Here is a 9,768-nt window from a genome sequence, read left to right as displayed (position 1 = left end):
TTGCACAGAGAGGGCCTGGGTTCAGACCGGAATACTGGCGAATTTATTTTTTTCGATTGGTCATTTTTGTGCGGACACACACTGATAACATGCTCTGCTGACAGGTCCTGTACGTGCCACTCATGAGACAGGAAATGCTTTCGCATTAAGAGTGAGTGTGCTTGTGGAACCTAAAGCTAACTGATGGAAAGGTAATTTTTGGGACTGATGCACGGATGACTGACGGGGCCAGTGGCAATTTTGGTGGGAAGACTCCTGGAACTCTGACGTAATGTCTCATATTCCCTGTATTAGTCGTATCGTCGTGGGCCTGTGGTTCCACCAAGACCGTAGTGGTCTAGGTGGATGTTGGTTTGGTGAGGAGCCAGAAAATTAAGTGAATCTTGTTAGCTTGATACACTGAACAAAGAACATAAAGAAATGTCAGGAGTAGGGACACCAGGTTTTGGTTGTGTTCTCTCTTTAGAATAATGCCCAAGGAGTCTGTAAATATGGATCAGGATGTGGAATTCGCCTAAGCCCGATTAATAATTTTTTTTTTTCTCGTGGTGTTCGGTTTCAATGCCCCAATAGTGCAATGACATCATAGACGAGTGAGATCATGTTAGTCACATGAGAGAAATTAGAACATAAATGGCTGTTTGTTGCCATTCTGACTCTCTGGGTAGGCTGGCATAAGAGAGTGAATTTAAAGGACAGTGATTTCATTGCAGTTTTTGTATGCCTAATATAGCCTCTATGTTGTAACTTTTCTGTGACAATGTAGCCACCCTTTGCAGTTGAAACCGGAACTTGAGAAGCAGAACAAGCAGAAAGAAAACTGCGCAGATAAATATTAATCTACTAGAAAGCAGCGCCACGGAACATAAGACTGCAGTGAGAGGGCAACACAGTCGTAAAGATGTAAGGTTAATGGCATAAAACAGAAAACAGTCAGCAAAAGATAAAAGTAGATGCCACACAAAGATGCTACTAGTAGGTGGGTTGGGAAGCACCGAATGGATGCGTTCTGCTGGCGTGCGTCGCGTCACCAGCCGCCGTCGTTTGCATGCAACCTGGTGCAAGTGACAGTGCTGATCGCCGCACGCAACTGGGCATGAAGACGCTGGTCTGTGTCAGTTGTGTGAGCGGGGATGTAAGAATGGGTGAAGTTCTAACACAGGAATGGCTCCACTTTCACGCCAACTCTGAAAAATACTCCGTCTGCAGCAGTAAGAAATTCCTTCTATGCAGATGATCTTACCCTGTGGTGCACTCATGGGGCGCCCGGGGAAGTAGAGGAAATATTTCAGTCAAGCATAAACTTTGTAGACAAATGCCTTGAATGAGAAAGTCTTGCACCAGCACTGGAAAAACAACTAGTTCTCCAGTGCACCAAATACCAGAAGGATTACAGCCGCCTAATCCACCTTCACATAGTGGGTAACCCAATCCCTCGGGTCCATGCATATAGGGTACTTGCCGTGCACCTACATGAATCTTCTGTGCACGCTAATGTTGCCTCGACAATCCACACATGCCAGCAACTTACACACTTGGTGTGCCGCATCAAACGCCATGCAGGACTGAGAAAGGGCCAAGCGAGACAACTCGTACACGCCTTAGCTCTAAGCAAAATATTATACACTGCCCACGTAACTCAACTGTAAACAGCAGTGCTAAATTGAATCGGCGCTTCACACGCTATACAAAACTGCCCTAAACCTTCCAATTTCAACGTCTAACAACTCGAGTCTGTACGCCACTGGGCTCTTCCTCACCCTGCCCGACCTCCTTCAACAGCACCGTGACCGACAGATGGCGTGGCTTTCTAGCGGCAGACAAGGACAATGGCTCCTCAGTCAGGCAGGGCTCGCGCCGATCTATCTCCCATGTTGTCGGAGAACCCAGTCATTGTCCCCAACTTGCGCTTCGCCCTCCCAGTAATGTAGGCGCGACCCCGACGTCATGCGCAATCGTTGCATCGCAACCCTCTCTCGACACACTATTATGTACAGAGATGCCGCCCCATCCACCACAGGGACAGCGACATACGCGATGATTACGCCTCCCCCCTCAATACAAACGCTGTCATTACGTAAACTCTTTGATCTCTCTCTTCTCCCCCTCCAACCAGTGTTGCCGGATCGTGGGAAAATCAAGCCATCATCATCATCAACCTTACTACACCCACTGCAGGGCAAAGGCCTCTCCCATGTCTCTCCAATTAACCCTCATTTAAATCAAGCCACTGAGGGAAAAAGGGAATTTTGGTTAATAAACCATTAAAAACGTGGGAAATTTTGGTTTCGCTAAAGACCGGTGTTATAAGTGTGCTTTCTCAGGAAAATGTGCAGAAATGAAGGGAAAATACTGTTATCATGGCGGCCTCACTAGTGTCGCGAGAAGAAAGTTGGCTTGATGTTTCCCTTTAATTTGCTGCCTAGCCTTTGATACAGAGCCCTGGCCCATTCAGGTTTATTTAGGCTTAGAGTGCTGTGTGCTTGGATTTCATCCAGCTGTAGTGGCAGTGACCCATTAATTGCTTCCAACCACTGCCAGCTCTTTATTCACACAATCTCCTATGTATGCATGTTGTTGTAAAGGAGTTCCCGAAATTTCTACGGTCTATACAGGAGAGGCTAGAAAGGAAATGGATGTAGCCGAGCTGGTCCCCGTCCCAACATAAAAGCTAATAAAACGGAATGATGATTGACGATGATGTGATCAAAAACAAACCAGCCCTGATGTTCATTAATAATGGCCTTTGTATTTATTTTATTTCACTCATTCTTATATTTATTACCTTGGCTGTATCACTATAAAATTACTATATTTTGAAAAAAATATATTTGTGGGAAAAATGGGAAATTTTTAGCCGACAACTGGGAAAAACCAACTGGCCAATGAAGCAACACTGCCTCCAACATCCACTTTCGAGCTGTGTCCCATTGTGGCAAGCACACAAAATCTCGCAGCCATCGCACCAATCCCTCATGGTTTTACGCTTTACACAGACTCCATAGCGGCCATAAGGGCGCTCCAGAATGGAGACATAACCTCTTCCCTTACAGACGGCCTGCACACCGTGCTAGAATACCTACGCCCTCGCACTGTCATTCTCCGGCGGGTTCCTGGCCACATTGGAATTGTAGGAAACGAGCTGGTCCACCGGCTTGACTGCGACATTACGCACCGGGCACGTTCTATCCCCTGACCTTTCCAGCCGAGCTGGGAAGATAGCCTTGAATACAAACACAACACCCAGTATGACAACATCGGGCAGACCCTCCACACCAAGCGCTATACCAACACCTTCAGTGCGCATACTCAAAATACAGATAAACATAGTACACATCCCGCCTGGTCCTATCAACATTGTCTCCGAGTTACCCTGGCTTGCCCTAACTGCCCTGGACATTTCTAGGGACCCTAACCTTACATAAACCTACAGCATTGCCTCTACACATGCCCAGTCGCCATACAAACCCCCCACTTTCATTACCCACCTCACCCTCCTGGAATGCCTGGTTCGCCTCGGACCAGTTTGAGGATTAACTGCCACTGGTGGAACAAGCTCGATCGTTACATCCTCGGCTACTAAAACGAAGGTGCCAAATAAATTGCTCTCTGTCCTTGAAGCTCCTCGAAAGTCGCGAGTGTAGCGAGTAACTTTCGAGCGCTTTGCAGGAAAGAGCACGTACAGCAGTTAAGCAAATGGCGGGCATACTTCGGACGTGGCTTTAGCCGTGGGCTGCAGCGACTTCAGTCTGCGGTTAGTTAAAGGAGAACCGACTGGGTATATCGGACGCCTGTTTAAACTCATAATAACTGCACATGAAGAAAGCTCACAGTAACTGTCCCATTCGCGGTTGACACCGCAACTGTGTCGCGAGGGAAGGGAGGATAGTTTGTGTGAGTGAAAGAAGAGAAAAAGAGGTGCCGTAGTGGAGGACTCCGGAAAAAAATGGTTGCTTTTTTTAAAAAAAATGGTTGGGTAGGCGTGCGAAACCATGGGTTTAACCTGGTTGTCTCGTGGTTTTGCTTTGCTGGGTCGGCGGCACATCTGGTGACGATATTATACTCAAGCTCGGGATCTGATCGAGGTTAAGCTGATTTGATCTGTTCGCGCCGCAGATGGAAGACGACTATGTTCAATGCACAGCGGGATAATGTGTTGCAGTTTAACACGAGGCGTGGCCGGCTGCGGCATAGAGCCGCCCAGCTAGCTCCCTGCCAGACTTGTCATGTTTGGGAAGGTGGGGACGTGCGGGTTTATTTATGGTGGGTGGTGGTGGTGGTGAAAACTTTTATTCAGTGAATAGAGTCTGCAGGCCAAAAATGGCCCTTTACATAGGTGGAGTCCTTAGCCCGGGACCCCGATGGACGAGGCCGCTACTCGCGCCCCGAGCAGTTTAGCAGGGCTGCCTCCGGTGCCTCTCGGGAAGGTGAGGGGTTTGGTGGAATGGAAGGAGTCTCCTGACAGGCCCAAATCATGTGGAAGTTATCGGACACTTCCCCACAGTGAGGGCAGCGCCCATCAATTTACTCAGATTTTCCTTTTGAGCGCTGTTTCCATGCAATAAAAATCAATGTGGATTAGCTCAGCTAATCCATGATGTACAAAGCGAAAGATGGCGTTCACTGTGTTCATTGGCGTTGACAATGTTCTAGACGGCGATGGCTTTGAGGAAAGGAAGGGCTCATAACTGCTCCCTGGATATGCGGACGCCTCATTCGTGCTTTGATACATGTGGTGGTGAGAGAGAGATCTGGCCTGAATGCAGTAGCGCTGACAGCGTTGTGGCTGATATGCGGCACTGCAGCAATAGCTAGGCCGTAGCGTTCATCTGGTGATCAATCTCTCGCGATAAATCATTAACTGCATGCCCACCTCCCAAGGTGGCAGGGACGGCGCACTGCCTATCCAGTGTGGGAACGCAATCAAAGCAGGCTTCTGCAGTTGGACACCAAGTACATGAAAGCGAGATTGAGGTCTCCACTGATCCACGGAGCCGGTTGTGCGCCTTTCCTTTCGTGAAACTGAACGGCCTCTCCAAAGCTGTTAACATAATGAACTCTATGAACGCAGTCGGCTCACTTGTTTTGTTTGGTTTTTGAGGAAAGGAAATGGCACAGTAACCGTCTCACATATCTCTCTGGACACCTGAACCACGCCGTGAAGGAAGGGATAAAGGAGGGAGGGAAAGAAGAGACAGCTGAAAATTGAGTTGAATTTTGAGGAACACCGGCGGAACACCTGTCGCTCCTCCGTGCTACTAGTGGCGCATGCGCAGTAGTGACTAGGGGGCGAGAGAGAGAGAAATATCCGTGGAGATGTGGAGATGCGCGCGTTGTGACGTTATGTGCCTCCTCGGAGCACTGCCCCGGCTAAATCGCAAGTTCGCTGCCAGTAAAACTTTCGCTTTAAAAAAAGGCAGTGTCTTAGCTCGGCTACGCAAGGATATACGTAGCGAGAGGTACGTTTCCCTGGCTGAGCTTGTTGTGGTCACTGTATGTTTAGCAATGAGAGACATTATATACACATTGTATACACATCTTTTATTCATTTTGCTTGACAGAGACGAAGACTGCCTGATGATCTGTGAAGTAGCATGCAGCGGTCTCAATTTTGTCGATACAGCATTTCGATTTGCTAGAGCCTCTTTAGTATACAAGCTCGATAGTAGTTCCCCATTGTGTAGTCTGGACGTGAATGTCTGAAGCTAAATTAAAGTCAAACTTTTCTTTCATACAATAAGAGAGTCCTGTTTCCTGTTGAAATCACCCAAAGTCACACACAACTGTGAACCGTGTCGTAGGCTGGCATACACGTGGCAACCACATCAATCGCCTGCTTGACAGATGTTTTCCGGTGCCAAGTAGACTCCTTGGATAATAATGCCGCTTTCCAGAAGCCAAACACAGCAGCGTTCACCCTTATTCACCGCAGTCCAAGGGAGATACTTGGCTGCATTGCTCATGAGAACTACTGGATTACCGATAGCGACCTGAAAACGCTGAACAGATGTATCTCCGAGAGTTACGTTGCTACAAGGAACATCGAGCAACACGGCATAGATGTCTGACAGCGGTGATACCTTGTTTCACGTACACAGACGACTCCAGCGTTCTTATTTGGTTCAAGCCAACTAGCACGCGATGCGAGACCGAGATGCGAGACAATTACTGCGCCATTTCCTTTCCTCAAAAAACCAATTTTTCTTCGTGCTGTGGAGGCTAAAGTACGGTGGCTAGATAGGTAATCATTAGTGTGTCATAGTGAGCGACCTCAACACAGGTTGAGCATTTGGAAATGAAACAGAGACGTGCCTCCCAATGCTGATTGAAATTGCTTTTTTGAGACAGGAAATGGCGCAGTATCTGTCACATATCGGCGGACACCTGAACCGCGTCGTAAGGGAAGGGATAAAGAAGGGAGTGAAGAAGAAAGGCAGAAAGAGGTGCCGTAGTGGAGGGCTCCGGAATAATTTCGACTACATGGGGATCTTTAACGCGCACTGACGTGCAGCACACGGGCGCCTTTTGCGTAGCCGCCGCGGTGGCTGAGTGGTTACGGCGCTCGGCTGCCGGCCCGAAAGACCCGGGTTCGATCCCGGCCGCGGCAGTCGAATTTCAATGTGGCGAAATTCTAGAGGCCCGTGTACTGTGCGATGTCAGTGCACGTTAAAGAACCCCAGGTGGTCGAAATTTCCGGAGCCCTTCACTATGGCCTCTCTCATAGCCTGAGTCGCTTTGGGGACGTTAAACCCCCATAAACCAAACCTTTTTCACTGAACGTTGATGTAAGCATAACAACAAACCCCCCTTCTTTATCTGAAACGACTAACTTGAGATCCTTTTCCTTTAGATATTCCACGGTATCTTTCACCGCCATTCTCTAGAGGTCCGTGTACTGTGCGATGTCAGTGCACGTTAAAGAACCCCAGGTGGTCGAAATTTCGGAGACCTTCAATACGGCGTCCCTCATAGCCTGAGTCGCTTTGGGACGTTAAACCCCCATAAACCTAAACCTAAGCCTTTTGCATTTCGCCTCTATCGAAACGCGCGGCCGGGTTCGAACCCGGGAACTTCGGCTCAGTAGCCGAGCGCCCTAACCAATGAGTTGTTCAGACTGAACGAAGAATGAAAAATTGTGGCCCCAATCCACGCTTTGAAGGTAGTTGGACAGCGAAGCTGTAAAAGGACACCCATTCCCGACGTCACTTGAAAATTCACACACGTGTTTATATAGAGAGTGAAACCAGAGACAAGTGAAATGTGCTTATATTACCCTTTATTACTTCACAACGACATTCGCGACTGTTTGGTGATCAATATCATATACACTGAGAGTTTCAGTTCTGTAGAGATATTCTTTGCTAAGGTTAAAACAATGCATGAACCATGAATGGTGGTTGGTTGAGTTGCATCGGTGAAACGGTGTTCCCATTGTTCACACACGCCTTATCACATCCATCATGTAGTTTTGATGCTTGTTTTCATGTTTATATATATATATATATATAGCAGACAAGGTAAAGTAAATGAGGGGCCCGTTAGACAAACTTATGAAGGGAGCCAACAGTCACCGAAACCGAGGTGCATAGGGGAACGTGATCTTTTTTTTTTTTTTAATGTCTTATGCTTATCAGTGGGATAACATTACTTAGATTAATTAATCGCTTAAAGAAAATTACTTATATAAAGCAGCAGAAAAAACAACCATGCCGCCGGTGGGATCCGAACCCACGACCTCCGAATATCGCGTCCGGTGCTCTTACCAACTGAGCTACGGCGACGGCTGTCCAATCTGCTGCTTTCTTGGGTATTTATGTTTACTGGGTGTAAGCGAGCCTTGAGAGTGTTCACCAGCGCCACCCTCGACCATAGCGGCGGACGTAGCACGTCCTGTATTACCGCGAGCGTGACGTGGAACGTCATCTAATGGCGAGCGGCGGAACTGTGCGAGAGCCCTCTTAAGCAACCTGTGGCATCAAGACTGCCAGAACCGAGACCCTCGTTAAGCTATTAGCAGACAAGGTAAAGTAAATGAGGGGCCCGTTGGACAAACTTATGAAGGGAGCCAACAGTCACCGAAACCGAGGTGCATAGGGGAACGTGATCTTTTTTTTTTTTTAATGTCTTATGCTTATCAGTGGGATAACATTACTCAGATTAATTAATCGCTTAAAGAAAATTACTTATATAAAGCAGCAGAAAAAACAACCATGCCGCCGGTGGGATCCGAACCCACGACCTCCGAATATCGCGTCCGGTGCTCTTACCAACTGAGCTACGGCGACGGCTGTCCAATCTGCTGCTTTCTTGGGTATTTATGTTTACTGGGTGTAAGCGAGCCTTGAGAGTGTTCACCAGCGCCACCCTCGACCATAGCGGCGGACGTAGCACGTCCTGTATTACCGCGAGCGTGACGTGGAACGTCATCTAATGGCGAGGGCGGAACTGTGCGAGAGCCCTCTTAAGCAACCTGTGGCATCAAGACTGCCAGAACCGAGACCCTCGTTAAGCTATTAGCAGACAAGGTAAAGTAAATGAGGGGCCCGTTAGACAAACTTATGAAGGGAGCCAACAGTCACCGAAACCGAGGTGCATAGGGGAACGTGATCTTTTTTTTTTTAATGTCTTATGCTTATCAGTGGGATAACATTACTTAGATTAATTAATCGCTTAAAGAAAATTACTTATATAAAGCAGCAGAAAAAACAACCATGCCGCCGGTTGTCCAGCGAACACTTTCAAAAATTGCTGAAAATATTGGGTTCAATATAGCAAAAAAATATCTGTAGGATCACACTCTTTGCCCCGGCGGATAGAATATGCTGCAAAACCTCTCCAATTATAGGGGTAATGAACAAAACCCAATAATTACGTTTATAACTATAGTAGTTGGGTGGTTAGTCCCAATTGGGAGCTTGATGCCGTGAACAAGACGATGTCATACTAGTTTTTTAATAGAAGAAACACTCAATTTCTAGAACCCTGCAGCGCGAAAAAATCCGACGCTTTTTTCCGCACTCGACCGAAACTGAGCGCATGAGGAGCGCCGGAATTGCGAAGCGCCCCCTGGTGACGTGTCGTAATGAATGCAGCGCCCTCGCTAGAAAATCTCGGCGCTCTGCTTAGACCGCGGCCGGCGTTATCGACTGCTTCGTCGCTCGGAGCAGGGAAAATGATAGTCATCGTCACTACGGGAACGCTGATTTTGAGAGCCCTGATGAGCGCATGCAGGCGTTTTGTGTGTGTGTGTGCGTCCGCGCGTGCGTGTGCGTGCGTGTGCGTGCGTGCTTGCGCCACTCCTGGTATATGGCAGCCCGACGGGCTCGCTCTTGTGCGTCATCATGAATTCCTTACTAGGTTGATCTGTTTTCTTATAATTGCAGGAAGCGCGTCTAAAAAAGAAAAGCTTTGTCAGCGTGGCAAGGAGAGCCTGCGCGGTAGTGGCTGTGTGCTATCAGGCAGTTCTTGCGGTTTTGTTAGCGTGTGTTAGCTTCAGTTTCCCAATAGAGTGCAGTCGTTTGCATTTCAGGTGCTTGTCTTGGAGGTGGGCTTGAGACAAGGCCATTGCAGTGCCAGTGTTTCGAATCACTTGAATGTGTGGAAGTGCCGCCTAGGATTAAAACTTACGCTGCATTGTGTGAATTGTGGGAACGGCCGCCCCAGCGCAACTCCAATACTCCACTTCCGAGTGAGGTGGATATTGTGGTCGCTTATGTGAGCGCGCAAATGGGTGCGGAGCTGGCATCCACTCTATGCTGCCCAACATCC

This window comes from Amblyomma americanum, chromosome 3 (assembly GCF_052857255.1).
Source record: "Amblyomma americanum isolate KBUSLIRL-KWMA chromosome 3, ASM5285725v1, whole genome shotgun sequence".
Classification (NCBI taxonomy): Eukaryota; Metazoa; Arthropoda; class Arachnida; order Ixodida; family Ixodidae; genus Amblyomma; species Amblyomma americanum.
This window is presented reverse-complemented; position numbering follows the sequence as displayed.